The sequence below is a fragment of the Sus scrofa genome, chromosome Y (genome assembly GCF_000003025.6).
Source record: "Sus scrofa isolate TJ Tabasco breed Duroc chromosome Y, Sscrofa11.1, whole genome shotgun sequence".
In the NCBI taxonomy this organism is placed as follows: Eukaryota; Metazoa; Chordata; class Mammalia; order Artiodactyla; family Suidae; genus Sus; species Sus scrofa.
Genome location: NC_010462.3, coordinates 8709429 through 8723559, shown reverse-complemented (window position 1 = coordinate 8723559; position 14131 = coordinate 8709429).

Sequence of the window (14131 nt, the reverse complement as noted above, 5' to 3'; positions counted from 1 at the left end):
GGGCAGAGGTTTTCGCCAGAGATGATACTGAAGAGAATGACACAGAGATGTCNTAAGGTATCAAGGTGTGAGGGAGAAAAAGGCCTAAACCCATCACAGAAAGGGAGGAGTGTAATGGAGAGCTCAGGGGAGGAAGAGGAGGGCCGTGTGCTTAAGGAAAAAGTCCCTTGAGAGCAACTTAGTCTTCATAGGCATGTGTGGCTTAAAGGCGACAGGTGCCCGAGAACAGGGCAGTGTCTCTTGCATGATGTAAGGCCCAGGGGACAAACCACAGCAGTCCGCTCAGAAACCACAGGGAGGGGGGGCCGGCCATAGCTTGGGATCTGGGAACAGTCTCCATCTGCAGGCCCAGTCACCTCAGAGGATGGCAAACAAGAGGACATTGCAACCTTGCACCAGCCACTGCTGCTCTCACTGCCCTGGGAATGCACCTGCCTGCTGCCATGGCCACGGCCAAATGATTCAGGCTGTGCCCACATGCTTAATCACTGTCCCTTCCCAGGACCCTGAAAACAGCAGCAGCCTAGGCCATGTCTCCTCCGGGGGCGGAGGGTGATGGGCTGCTTTGTGCATGGTCTATAGGTGGTGAGGGCAAACCACAGCAGGTATTGCTGACTCCACAGGTGGGGGTGGCCACCGCCTCTAGGGGTCTGTCAACAGGCACCACTTGCAGCCCCTGTCACCTCAGAGGGCACCACAGAGGACGGCATTGCGAGGGAACCCTCACTGCTCTTACTCGCACTCCCCTGGCAACTCACACACCCTGCCACGGCCATGGCCAAATGATCTGGGCACTTCCTACATCGGCCTAAGGTGCATTACCCTTCCCAGGCCCTTGCAACTAGGAGCAGCCTGCATCACTTCTCTGCAGGGCCTTCCTCCTGTCAAGACTCCAGCAACTGGGCACTCTGTCCTTGCCTCAGCCACTGACAGGAAACACACTCAGCACCATGGACACCCCAGAGGGCTCCCACCAAGGACAGCGACAGCAAATAGCCAAACTCCCGTGCCCAAAGTATACAGGGACACCCTACCAGACACAAAGGGGCGCTGGTGCATAGAAACAGCCCTCCAGGACTACAGTTTGGTTCCCCTCAACACAGACAAAATGAAAACCAGAAGCAAGATGAGGACCCTCAGGAAGCATTCCCAGTTAAAAGAAGAGGAGAAGTCCCCGGAGGCAGCAATCCAGGAAACAGACCTCTGCAGTCTGACGGACCCTGGGGTCAAAAGGGAGATTATGAAACTCCTGAAGGCATGAAGGGTGAAGAGGAGGGACTTAAGAGCCCTTTTAAAGAGTAAGAATGGGGAGAGAGGACAAGATGGCGGAGGAGTAGGGGGACACGCTCGCCCTCTCCCACAAACACAACAAAAAAAGCACATCTACAGAATAAATGACTCGCACAGAACAGCAACCAATCGCTGGCAGAGGAACCGAAACTCCAATAACGGCAAGAAGTTCGTGACATTACTGGGCAGAAGGGAGAAAAGAGGAGAGTGAGAGAAGGTGAATCTGAGCGGGACGGGAGCTCCCGAAAGGGAACTGCGGAGGAGAAAGGGATCCCGCACCCTGGAAAGTCACCTACTCGGGGGAAAGATCAAACAAACCGGAGGAATCCGCAATGCAGAGAAGAGTGTAGCAGTAAGTTGGAGTAGGGAAAAGCTGATCAAGAACCGAACGGACCATCTGAACTACGGGCACAGTCACCAAAAATTGAGATGCCTGGGTGGGGGCTGGGCACCGAATCCTCAGCTCCAGATGTTAGTCCCCAGGAAAGGGCCAGGGGATTCCTAGGTGGGGGCTGGGCACCGACACCTAGCCTCCGAAGTTTGGTCCCTGAGAAAGGGCCAGGGGACGCCTGGGTGGGGGCTGGGGACCGAGACCTCGGCCCAGGAGGTTAGTCCCCAGGCTGGGGGGGCAGGGCGGAGCGGAAACTGCTTGGGAGGTCTAGAAACCATTTGACGGGGCAGAGACTGCCTGGGAGACTAGGAAACAAAGCTGTCGCAGAGGAAGGGAACAATACTCTAGGGGCGGGGAAGTGGAAAGCCGCATCAGAGGGAACCTGGGAGAAGAGCCTGATCTGCGCCAGTGCTGGGGAGGGGAGAGAAGAAGGGGTGGGTCCACACAGAATACCCCCCACGCCACAGCAAGCTTACAGGCCCGCTAGCTAGCAGAAAGCTGTGCTTCCCAGTGCATCACCTCCCCCCACCCCTGCCACCCCCTATGCTCTCACCGGACCTGGGGCTGCCTGCCATCCAGGAGGGGTGGCCTCAACAATTGCCTGAAGCCTACCACCACAGGGGCTGTCCCTGCACAGGCCTGCATGCCCTTTGGAGGGGCTACACTTCTGCAGAGCAACACCAAACACCAACAGCCCTGGAGAAAAGGCCTGCAGCCCAGAAAAGCTAGAACAAGCTTAGCCAGGCCGTGAATAGATCGACCTAATTCTCAGATGGTTTTTCTGAGTCGGGCTGCCCTGGAAAGGAGCCTCTTGGGTCTCCAATGGCCCTGCACCAGCCCAAGCCCCCATGGGGTGCACTAGTGGATCAGCGGCATAGGACTGCCAGCTCCAGGCAGGACCTCCTGCAGCCCAAAAAAACTGCAACAAGCCTGGCCAAGTCGGGAAAAGATCTCAGATGGTCTTTCTGAGTCAGGCTGCACTGGGGAGGAGGCTCTTGGGTTTCCAGTGGCACTGCACCAGCCCAAGCCCCCAGGGGGTGCCCCACTCCCACGGAATAGCTGCTCAGCACCACCAGCCCTTTGGAAGAGCCCCTGCAGCCCAGAATAGCTGCAACAAGCTCGGCCGGACTGTGAAAAGATCCGCCTACATTCTCAGGCTGTCCTTCTGAGTTGGGCTGCCCTAGGGAAGAGCCTCTTAGGTTCTTAGTGCCCCAGATAGCTGCTCCAGCCCCCAGAGGGTGCTGCACTCCTGAGGAACAGCTGCCCAACAATGCCAACCCCCTGCAAGAACCCCACAGCCTAAAAACACCAGAGCAAGCTCTGCATGGCCAAGTGAAATCTGCTACCATCGCGGTGTGGACCTCTCAGTCCTGTCTGCCCTCAGGAAGTCCTCCTTTGCTTCAAAGAAACACTGTTAGCCCCATCAACACTCCAGAAAAGCCACACTGCCTCAAAAAAGATTGACCAACAACGCCAGCCCTCAGGAAATATTCCACGGCAGTGACAAGGCAAACACTGCCCGATCACGGAGAGTACAACTCCCTCAGGAGAAAGAAAACAACAAGCAAGATGAAGAAGCTGAGAAACCACTCCCAGTCAAACCAACAGGAGAACTCACCTAAAACAGTCAACAATGAAACAGATCTCTGCAGTCAGACAGACCTGGAGTTCAAAAGAGAAATAGTGAAAAGACTGAAGGAATGAAGAGAAGATAGGAACAGTAATGCAGATACCCTCAGAAAGGAACTAGAAAATATAAGGAGGAGCCAAGAAAAACTAGAACATTCATTTGCAGAGATGCAAACTGAACTAGGGGCAGGAAAAACCAGAATGAATAATGCAGAAGAACGAATCAGTGATATGGAAGAGAGAATAATGGAAATCACTCCATCCAGTCAACAGACAGAAAACCGAATCAAAAAACTGGAAAGCAATATAAGAGACCTATGGGATAATATAAAGCGAGCCAATCTACACATAATAGGAATTCCAGAAGGAGTAGAAAAAGATAAGGGGATGGAAAATATATTTGAAGAAATTATCGCTGGAAACTTCCCAAATCTAAAGGATACTGGGTTCAAGATACAGGAAGCACAGAGGGCCCCAAACAAACTGAACCCAAACAGACCCACACCAAGACACATCATAATAAAAATGGCAAAAGTTAGTGATAAAGAGAGGATCCTGAAGGCAGCAAGAGAAAAACAGAATGTTACCTACAAGGCAACCCCCATAAGAATGTCAGCTGATTTCTCTACAGAAACACTACAGGCCAGGAGGGAATGGCAAGAGATAGTTAAAGTGCTCAAAGGAAAAAATATGCAACCTAGAATACTCTATCCAGCAAGAATATCATTTAAAATAGAAGGGGAAATAAAAATTTTTCCCAACAAACAAAAACTTAAAGAATACAGCAACACAAAACCCAGGTTAAAGGAAATATTGAAAGGGCTTCTCTAAAGAAAGAAAAAAGAAAAAAGAAAAAAAAAGAAGAAGAGGAAGAGGAAGAACTAGGACTGAGGAAACTGCTATCAGAGAGCAGTCACTCAAATAAGCCAGCATACAGACTTCATCATGAACATGCTTCAAACAAAATAAAATTAAAAAGAAAAAAATAAAAAAGAGTCATCAAAACCATAAAATGTGGGCAAGGGATGTCAGGAGGTAAATAACCCTTTTTGTTTATATGTATGTCTCTCTTCTTAATTTTAATATAGTAATGAAGTGTTTGAACTTACAGGACCATCAGGCTAAAACACACATTTATGGGAAGGGGTTAGCATACTTAAAAAACAGGGAAACCACAAGCCAAAACCAAATATTGCATTTGCAATAAATGAAAAAAAAATACACTCAAGCAGATAAAAACAGGAGACCATCCAACCAAAAAAAAAAAAAAAAAAAAAGGAAGAATGGAGAACCATAGAATCAACTGGAACACGAGGTTCAAATGGCAATAAATAATCATCTATCAATCATCACCTTAAATGTCAGTGGACTGTATACCCCAATCAAAAGACACAGAGTGACTCAGTGGGAAAAAAGGCAAAAACCTTCAATATGCTGCCTACAAGAAACTCACCTTAGGACAAAAGATACATATAGATTGAAAGTGAAAGGGTGGGGAAAATATTTCACGCCAATAGACATGACAGAAAAGCAGCAGTCGCAATGCTTATATCAGAAAAAATAGACTTTAAAACAAAAGACATAAAGAAAGACAAAGAAGGACACTACTTAATGATTAAGGGATCCATCCAAGGAGAGGATGTTAGTATCATCAACATATATGCCCCAAATATAGGAGCACCCAGATACATACAACAAATATTAACAGACATAAAGGGAGATATTGATGAGAATACAATCATAGTAGGAGACCTAAATACCCCCCTCACATCAATGGACAGATCCTCTAGACAGAAAACCAATAAAGCAACAGAGATCCTAAAGGAAACAATAGAAAAGTTAGACTTCATTGATATCTTCAGGACACTACATCCAAAAAAAGCAGAATACACATTCTTCTCAAATGCTCATGGAACATCCTCAAGAATCGACCACATATTGGGACACAAAGCAAATCTCAGTAAATTTAGGAGCGTAGAAATTATCCCAAGTATCTTCTCTGACCACAATGCCATGAAATTAGAAATCAACCATGGGAAAAGGAAAGAGAAAAAACCTACTACATGGAGACTAAACAACATGCTACTAAAAAACCAATGGGTCAATGAGGAAATCAAGAAGGAAATTAAAAACTACCTTGAAACAAATGATAATGAAGACACAACCTCTCAAAATCTATGGGATGCTGCGAAAGCAGTGCTCAGAGGGAAATTTATAGCAATACAGGCCTTTTGCAAAAAAGAAGAAAGATCCCAAATGGACAACTTAACCCTCCACCTAAACGAATTAGAAAAAGAAGAACAAAAAAGTCCTAAAGTCAGCAGAAGGAAGGAAATTATAAAGATCAAAGAAGAAATCAATAAAATAGAGACTCAAAAAACAATAGAGAAAATTAATAAAACCAAGAGCTGGTTCTTTGAAAAGGTGAACAAAATTGACAAACCCCTGGCCAGACACACTAAAAAGAGGAGAGAAAGAACCCAAATCACCAAAATTATACATGGAAAAGGAGAAATCACAACGGATACAGCAGAAATACAAAACACCATAAGAGAATACTATGAACAACTGTATGGCAACAAGTTTGACAATCTGGAAGAAATGGACAATTTTCTAGAATCTTACAGCCTGCCAAAACTGAATCAAGTAGAAACAGACCAACTGAACAGACCCATCACTAGAAATGAAATTGAAGAGGTCATAAAATCACTCCCTGCAAATAAAAGTCCAGGACCAGATGGCTTCACAGGTGAATTCTATCAAACATATAAAGAGGAATTGGTGCCCATCCTCCTTAAACTCTTTCAAAAGGTTGAAGAAGAAGGAAGACTCCCAAAGACATTCTATGAGGCCACCATCACCCTCATTCCAAAACCAGGCAGAGATACCACCAAAAAAGAAAACTACCGCCCAATATCATTGATGAATATAGATGCAAAAATTCTCAACAAAATCTTAGCCAACCGAATCCAACAACATATCAAAAAAATTATACACCATGACCAGGTTGGGTTCATCCCAGGTCACAAGGATGGTTCAACATACGCAAATCCATCAGCATCATACACCACATTAACAAGAAAAAAGTCAAAAATCATATGATCATCTCAATAGATGCAGAAAAAGCATTTGACAAAGTCCAACATCCATTCATGATCAAGACCCTCGCCAAAGTGGGTATACAGGGAACATTCCTGAATGGAATCAAAGCCAGTTATGAGAAACCCACAGCAAATATAATCCTCAATGGGGAAAAACTGAAAGCCTTCTCACTCAAATCTGGAACAAGACAGGGATGCCCACTCTCACCACTGCTCTTCAACAGAGTTTTGGAAGTCCTAGCCACAGCAATTAGACAAACAAAAGAAATCAAAGGCATCCATATAGGAAGAGAAGAGATCAAACTGTCACTGTATGCACATGACATGATACTATACCTAGAAAACCCTAAGGACTCAACCCCCAAACTCCTTGAACTGATTAATAAATTCAGCAAAGTAGCAGGATATAAGATTAACATTCAGAAGTCAGTTGCATTTCTGTATAACAGCAATGACACATTAGAAAAGGAATACAAAAATACGATACTTTTTAAAATTGTACCTCAAAAAATCAAATACCTCGGAATACACCTGACCAAGGAGGTAAAGGACCTATATGCCGAGAACTATAAAACTTTAATCAAAGAAATCAAAGAAGATGTAAAGAAATGGAAAGATATTCCATGTTCCTGGATTGGGAAAATCAATATTGTAAAAATGGCCATACTACCCAAAGCAATCTACAGATTCAATGCAATCCCTATCAAATTACCCATGACATTGTTCACAGAACTAGAACAAACAATCCAAACATTTATATGGAACCACAAAAGACCCAGAATCGCCAAAGCAATCCTGAGAAACAAAAACCAAGCAGGAGGCATCACTCTCCCAGACTTCAAGAAATACTACAAAGCCACAGTCATCAAAACAGCATGGTACTGGTGTCAGAACAGACAGACAGACCAATGGAACAGAATAGAGAACCCAGAAATAAACCCTGACACCTATGGTCAATTAATCTTTGACAAGGGAGGCAAGAACGTAAAATGGGAAAAAGAAAGTCTATTCAGCAAGCATTGCTGGGAAACCTGGACAGCAGCATGCAAAGCAATGAAACTAGAACACACCCTCACACCATGCACAAAAATTAACTCCAAATGGCTGAAAGGCTTAAATATATGACAGGACACCATCAAACTCCTAGAAGAAAACATATGCAAAACACTCTCTGACATCAACATCATGAATATTTTATCAGGGCAGTCTCCCAAAGCAATAGAAATTAGAGCAAAAATAAACCCATGGGACCTCATCAAACTGACAAGCTTTTGCACAGCAAAGGAAACCCAAAAGAAAACAAAAAGACAACTGACAGAATGGGAGAAAATAGTTTCAAATGATGCAACTGACAAGGGCTTCACCTCTAGGATATATAAACAACGTATACAACCCAACAGCAAAAAACCCAATCAATCAATGGAAAAATGGGCAAAAGACCTGAACAGACATTTCTCCAAAGAAGATATACAGATGGCCAACAAACACATGAAAAAATGCTCAACATCACTGATTATAAGAGAAATGCAAATCAAAACTACCATGAGATACCACCTCACACCAGTCAGAATGGCCATCATTAATAAGTCCACAAATAACAAGTGCTGGAGGGGCTGTGGAGAAAAGGGAACCCTCCTGCACTGTTGGTGGGAATGGAAGCTGGTACAGCCACTATGGAGAACAGTTTGGAGATACCTTAGAAATCTATACATAGAACTTCCATATGACCCCGCAATCCCACTCTTGGGCATCTATCCGGACAAAACTCTACCTAAAAGAGACACATGCACCCACATGTTCATTACAGCACTATTCAAAATAGCCAGGACATGAAAACAACCCAAATGTCCATCGACAGATGATTGGATTTGGAATATGTGGGATATATACACAATGGAATACTACTCAGCCATAAAAAAGAATGACATAGTGCCATTTGCAGCAACATGGATGGAACTAGAGACTCTCATACTGAGTGAAATGAGCCAGAAAGACAAAGACAAATACCATATGACATCACTTACAACTGGAATCTAATATCCAGCACAAATGAACATCTACTCAGAATAGAAAATCATGGACTTGGAGAAGAGACTTGTGGCTGCCTGATGGGAGGGGGAGGGAGTGGGAGGGATCGGGAGCTTGGGCTTATCAGACACAACTTAGAATAGATTTACAAGGAGATCCTGATGAATAGCATTGAGAACTAAGTCTAGATACTCATGTTGCAACAGAAGAAAGGGTGGGGGAAAAAATGTAATTGTAATGTATATGTAAGGATAACCTGAACCCCTTGATGTACAGTGGGAAATTTTTTTAAAAATATTAAAAAAAAGAGTAAGAATGCAGATGCCTTTTAGAAAGGAACTAGACTATATAAGGAGGAACCAAGAAACTTTAGAAAATTCATTACCAGAGATGCACACTGTGCTAAAGGCACCAAAGAGCAGAATGAATGAGGCAGAGGACTCAACCAGGGACTGGGAAGATAGAATCATGGAAATCACCCAACCAGGACAGCAGACAGAAAACCCACTTAAAAAAAAAAACAAAACATGAAAGCAATATAAGAACTCTACGGGATGACATAAAGTGGGACAATGTATGCATCATAGGAATTCTAGAAGGAGAAAAGCAAGGGGATTGAAATGAGAGTTGAAGAAATTATGCCTCAAAACATCCCCAGTCTAAAGGATACGGATAGCAAGAAACAGGAAGCACAGAGAGGCCCCAAACAAGTTGAACCCAAACAGCTCCACACCAAGACATAGTCTGTCTGATAAAAAGGGCAGAAGGTCAAGTTAACGAGAGGAGTCCAAAGACAGCAAGAGAAACACAAAGCATTCATTCTAAGGGAAGCCCCACATGCTATGCTATGAATAGAGTTCTTGACAGAAACACAACAGGCCAGAAGAGAGGGGCTAGATATAGTCAACGTTCTAAAGCAGAAATCATTTCCGCCAAGAATACACTCCCCAGCAAGAATCTCATTTAACATAGAAGGAGAAAGAAGGACTTTCTCCCACAAACAAAAGCTAAAAGAGTAGAGCAATGCTAAAACCCTTCTAAAACAAACACTGAAAGGGCTGCTCTAAATAAAAAAACAACAGAAGAACTAAGAAGAAAGAGGATGGAGGAAATCACAGCTGGAAAGCAGTCACTTAAGACAGCAGACACAACGAAAAGGGACAAACACACACACACACACACACAAAAGCGCCATGGAAAAGTGACAATAAACACGAAGAGCAGAAATCCGACCAACATGCAGATGTTAAAAAAGGACTTCAAGGAGTCCCCATCTTAGCCCAGGGGAAACAAAACCAACTCGGAACCATGAGCCTGGGGGTTTGACCTCTGGCCTCACTCAGTGGGTTAAGGATCCAGCCTTGCTGGGAGCTGTGGTGGAGGTCACAGAGGCGGCTCAGATCTGGCACTGCGGTGGCTCTGGGGTAGGAGAACTCCAATGAGACCCCTAGCTTGGGAACCTCCGTATGCCTAACAAGACAAAAGATGCAAACACTTTTTAAAGAATTAAAGGACTTAAATAAAGAAGGGTGAGCAGGAAGTCAGAGAGTGTGGGAAGGCAATTAAGAAAACCTAGGCACAGTTTTTTAAATCATGTGTTTGGCCCTCTCTGACTCTCAGGCTAAATCAAGCAGATACAGGAAGTGCTTCACAGACTTAAAAAAGAGAGCAACCGCAAATCCAAACCACACATGAAATGTGAAAAAAAAAAAAAAAAAAAAAAAACAGTGAGAGGTTTACCTCTTCTCTTCCTATTTGGATGCCTTTGATTGCTTCTGTTTGTCTGATTGCTGTGGCTAGGACTTCCAATACCATGGGGAATAACAGTGCTGAGAGTGGGCATCCTTGTCTTGTTCCAGATTCGAGTGGGAAAGCCTTCAGCTTTTCTCCACTGAGGATTATACTTGCGGAGGGTTTGTCATAAATCCCTTTGATGATGCTAAGGAGTGTTCCCTCTATTCCCACTTGGGTAAGAGTTTGGATTATGGAGGGATGTTGGACTTTGTCAGATGCTTTGTCTGCATCCATTGAGAGCATCGTGTGATTTTTGACTTTTCTTTTCTTAATGTGGTGTGTGCCATGGATGGATTTGTGTACGTTGAACCATCCTTGTGGATCTGGGATGGATCCCAACTGGTCGTGGTGTATGATCTTTTGGATATGCTGTTGGATTCGGTTAGCTAAAATGTTGTTGAGAAGATTTGCATCTAAATTCATCAAGGTTATTGGACGATAATTGTCTTTTTTGGTGGTCTCTTTGTCTGGTTTTGGAATTAAGGTGAGCGTGGCCATCATAGAACATCTTTGAGAGTGATCCTTCTTCTTCAACCTTTTGAAAAAGTTTAAGGAGGATGGGTACAAGTTCCTCTTTGTATGTTTGTTAGAATTCGCCTGGGAACCATATGGTCTTGGACATTTATGTGTAGGGAGTGTTTTTAGGATATACTCCATTTCACTTCCAGTGATTGGTCTGTTGCATTCGTCTGTTTCTTCTTGATTCAGTTTTGGCAGAATGTAGGTCCCTAGAAAGATGTCCATTGCTTCTAGGTTTTCGAATTTGTTGGCAGATAGTTGTTGACAGTATTCTCTTATGGTTTTTTATATTTCTGTAATATCCGTTGTGACTTCTCCTTTTTCATTTCTTATTTTGTTTATTTCGGTTTTTTCATTCCTCTCCTTGGTGAGTCTAGCCAGAGATTCATCTATTTTGTTTAACTTTTCAAAGAACCAGCTCTTGGTTTGATTGATTTTGCCTATTGTTTTTGAATCTCTATTTTATTTCCTCTTTGGACTTTATGATTTCCTTCCTCCTATTGACTTTAGGTTTTGCTTTTTCTTCTTTTTCTAATTCATTCAGGTGGTGGGTTAAGGTGTCAATTTGAGATGTTTCTTCTTTTTTTGAGGAAGGCCTGGATTGGTATGAACTTCCCCCTGAGCACTGCTTTTGCAGCATCCCATAGATTTTGAGTGGTTGTGTCTTCATTATCATTTGTCTCAAGGTATTTTAATTTCCTTCTTGATTTCCTCATTGACCCACTGGTTTTTTAGTAGCATGCTGTTTAGTCTCCATGTAGCTGGGCTCTTCTCACTTATTTTTCTCTGGCTGATTTCTAGTTTCATGCCATTGTGGTCAGAGAAGATACTTAAAATAATTTCTATACTCGTAAATTCACTGATGTTAGCTTTGTGCCCCACTATGTGATCAATTCGTAAGAGGTCAAACTGTCACTGTATGCAGAGGACATGATACTACAGATAGAAAACCCTAAGGATTCAACCCAAAAGCTACTTTAACAGATCAACAAATTCAGCAACAAAGCAGGATATAAAATTAACATTCAGAAATCAGTCTCACTTCTGTATACTAACAAAGAAATATTAGAAAAGGAAGACAGAAATACAATACCTTTTAACATTGCACCTCAGAAAATCAAATACCTGGGCACACTCCTGGCCAAGGAGGTAAAGGACTTTTATGCTGAGAACTAGAAAACATTAACCAAGGAAATTCAAGAAGAGGTAAAGAAAGGGAAAGATATTCCATGCTCCTGGGTTGGAAAAATTAATATTGTAAAGATAGCCATACTACCCAAAGTGATATACATATTCAATGCAATCTGTACCAAATGACCCATGACGTGTTTCACAAAAGTAGAACAACAATCCAAACATTTATATGGAACCACAAAAGACCCAAAATTGCCAAAGCAATTCTGAAGAATAAAAACCAAGCAGGAGGCCTCTCTCTCCCAGACTTCTGGCAATATTACCAAGCCACGGTCATCAAGACAGGTGGTACTGGTACCAAAAGAGATACACAGACCAATGGAACAGAACAGAGAACCCAGAAATAAGCCCAGACACCTATGGTCAATTAATCTTGGACAAAGGAGGCAAGAACATAAAATGGGAAAAAGAGAGTCTTTTCAGCAAGCATTGCTGGGAAACCTGGACAGCTGCATGCACATCAATGAAACTAGAACACACCCTCACACCATGCACCAAAATAAACTCCAAATGGTTGAAGGACCTAATTAAAAGACAAGACACCATCAAACTCCTGGAAGAAAATATAGGCAAAACATTCTCGGATATAAACCTTACAAATGTTTTCTCATAATCAACAGAAATAAGAGCAAAAATAAACCAGTGGGACCTCATCAAACTGACAAGCTTTTGCACAGCAGAGGAAACCAAAAAGAAAACAAAAGGCAACTTACATAATGGGAGAAAATATTTTCAAATGATGCAACTGACAAGGGCTTAATCTCTAGAATACACAAGCAACTTATACAACTCAACAGCAAAAAAGCCAATCAATCAATGGAAAAATGGGCAAAAGACCTGAAGAGACATTTCTCCAAAGAAGATATACAGATGGCCAACAAACACATGAAAAAATGCTCAACATCGCTGGTTATAAGAGAAACGCAAATCAAAACTACCATGAGATACCACCTCACACCAGTCAGAATGGCCATCATTAAGAAGTCCACAAATAACAAGTGCTGGATGGGGTATGGAGAAAACGGAACCCTCCTGCTCTGTTGGTGGGAATGTAAGCTGGTACAACCACTAGGGAGAACAGTATGTATGTACCTTAGAAAAATATACAGAGAACCACCATATGACCCAGCAATTCCACTCTTAGGCATCCATCCGGACAGAATTTTCCTGAAAAAGTCACATGCACCTGCATGTTCACTGCAGCACTATTCACAATAGTCAAGACAAGGAAACAACCCAAATGTTCATCGACAGATGATTGGATTAGGAAGATGTGGTATAGACACACAATGGAATACCACTCAGCCATAAGAAAAAAACAAAATAATGGCATTGGCAGCACCATGGATGGAACTAGAGACTCTCATCCTGAGTGAAGTAAGTCAGAAAGAGAAAGACAAATACCACATGATATCACTTTTATCTGGAATCTAATATACTACAAAATGAACATCTCCACAGAAAAGAAAATCATGGACTTGGAGAATAGACTGGGGGGAGAGGGAGGGAGTGGGATGGATTGGGAGCTTGGGGCTAATGGATGTAAATTGCTGCTTTTGGAATAGATTAGCAATGAGATCCTGCTGTCATTACCTTTTATAACAAGTAAGTAGCATCTGCCCCAACGTAAGGCCGCAGGTCTGCTGACTTCCGACATGGGGTCCAGACTCCAATTTGCAGTGAACCGTCTGGATGATGCTGAAGAATTGGCATAGGTGAGGTCTCTTCCTTGGAAGGGTGTTCTTGGGAGAGTGTCTACCCTGGGGGTTCTTCAGGAACCCCCTGCATCACTGCGTGGAGCTTTTCCTTCAAGGGCATGCTAGGGGAGCCGCTCTGCTGATATTCAACATGATGAATGACACAGAGGGAGGCCATGAGAAAAGGCTGTGGGCTCAAAGGGCTGACAGTCACGGCCACGGCCAGGCTGTCCCTAGGGCCTGTGTGTTCCAAGAGTTTGCCTATCTTGGAAAGAGAGGATCCAAGTTTATCCGAAGATGCATGTCCATGGGAAGAGTTACCCACACAGGTTGTTTCCAGGAAGGAATGAGGGCTTCAGGACAGTACGTAAACCCATATAGGATGTTTATGGCAGGCTTATTTAAGTAGAAGCAGCAAGACAGGACAGGTCCTGCATCTCATTACAGTCCGAAATGTAAAATCAGGGTCCCACACGTCTGTTTACAAA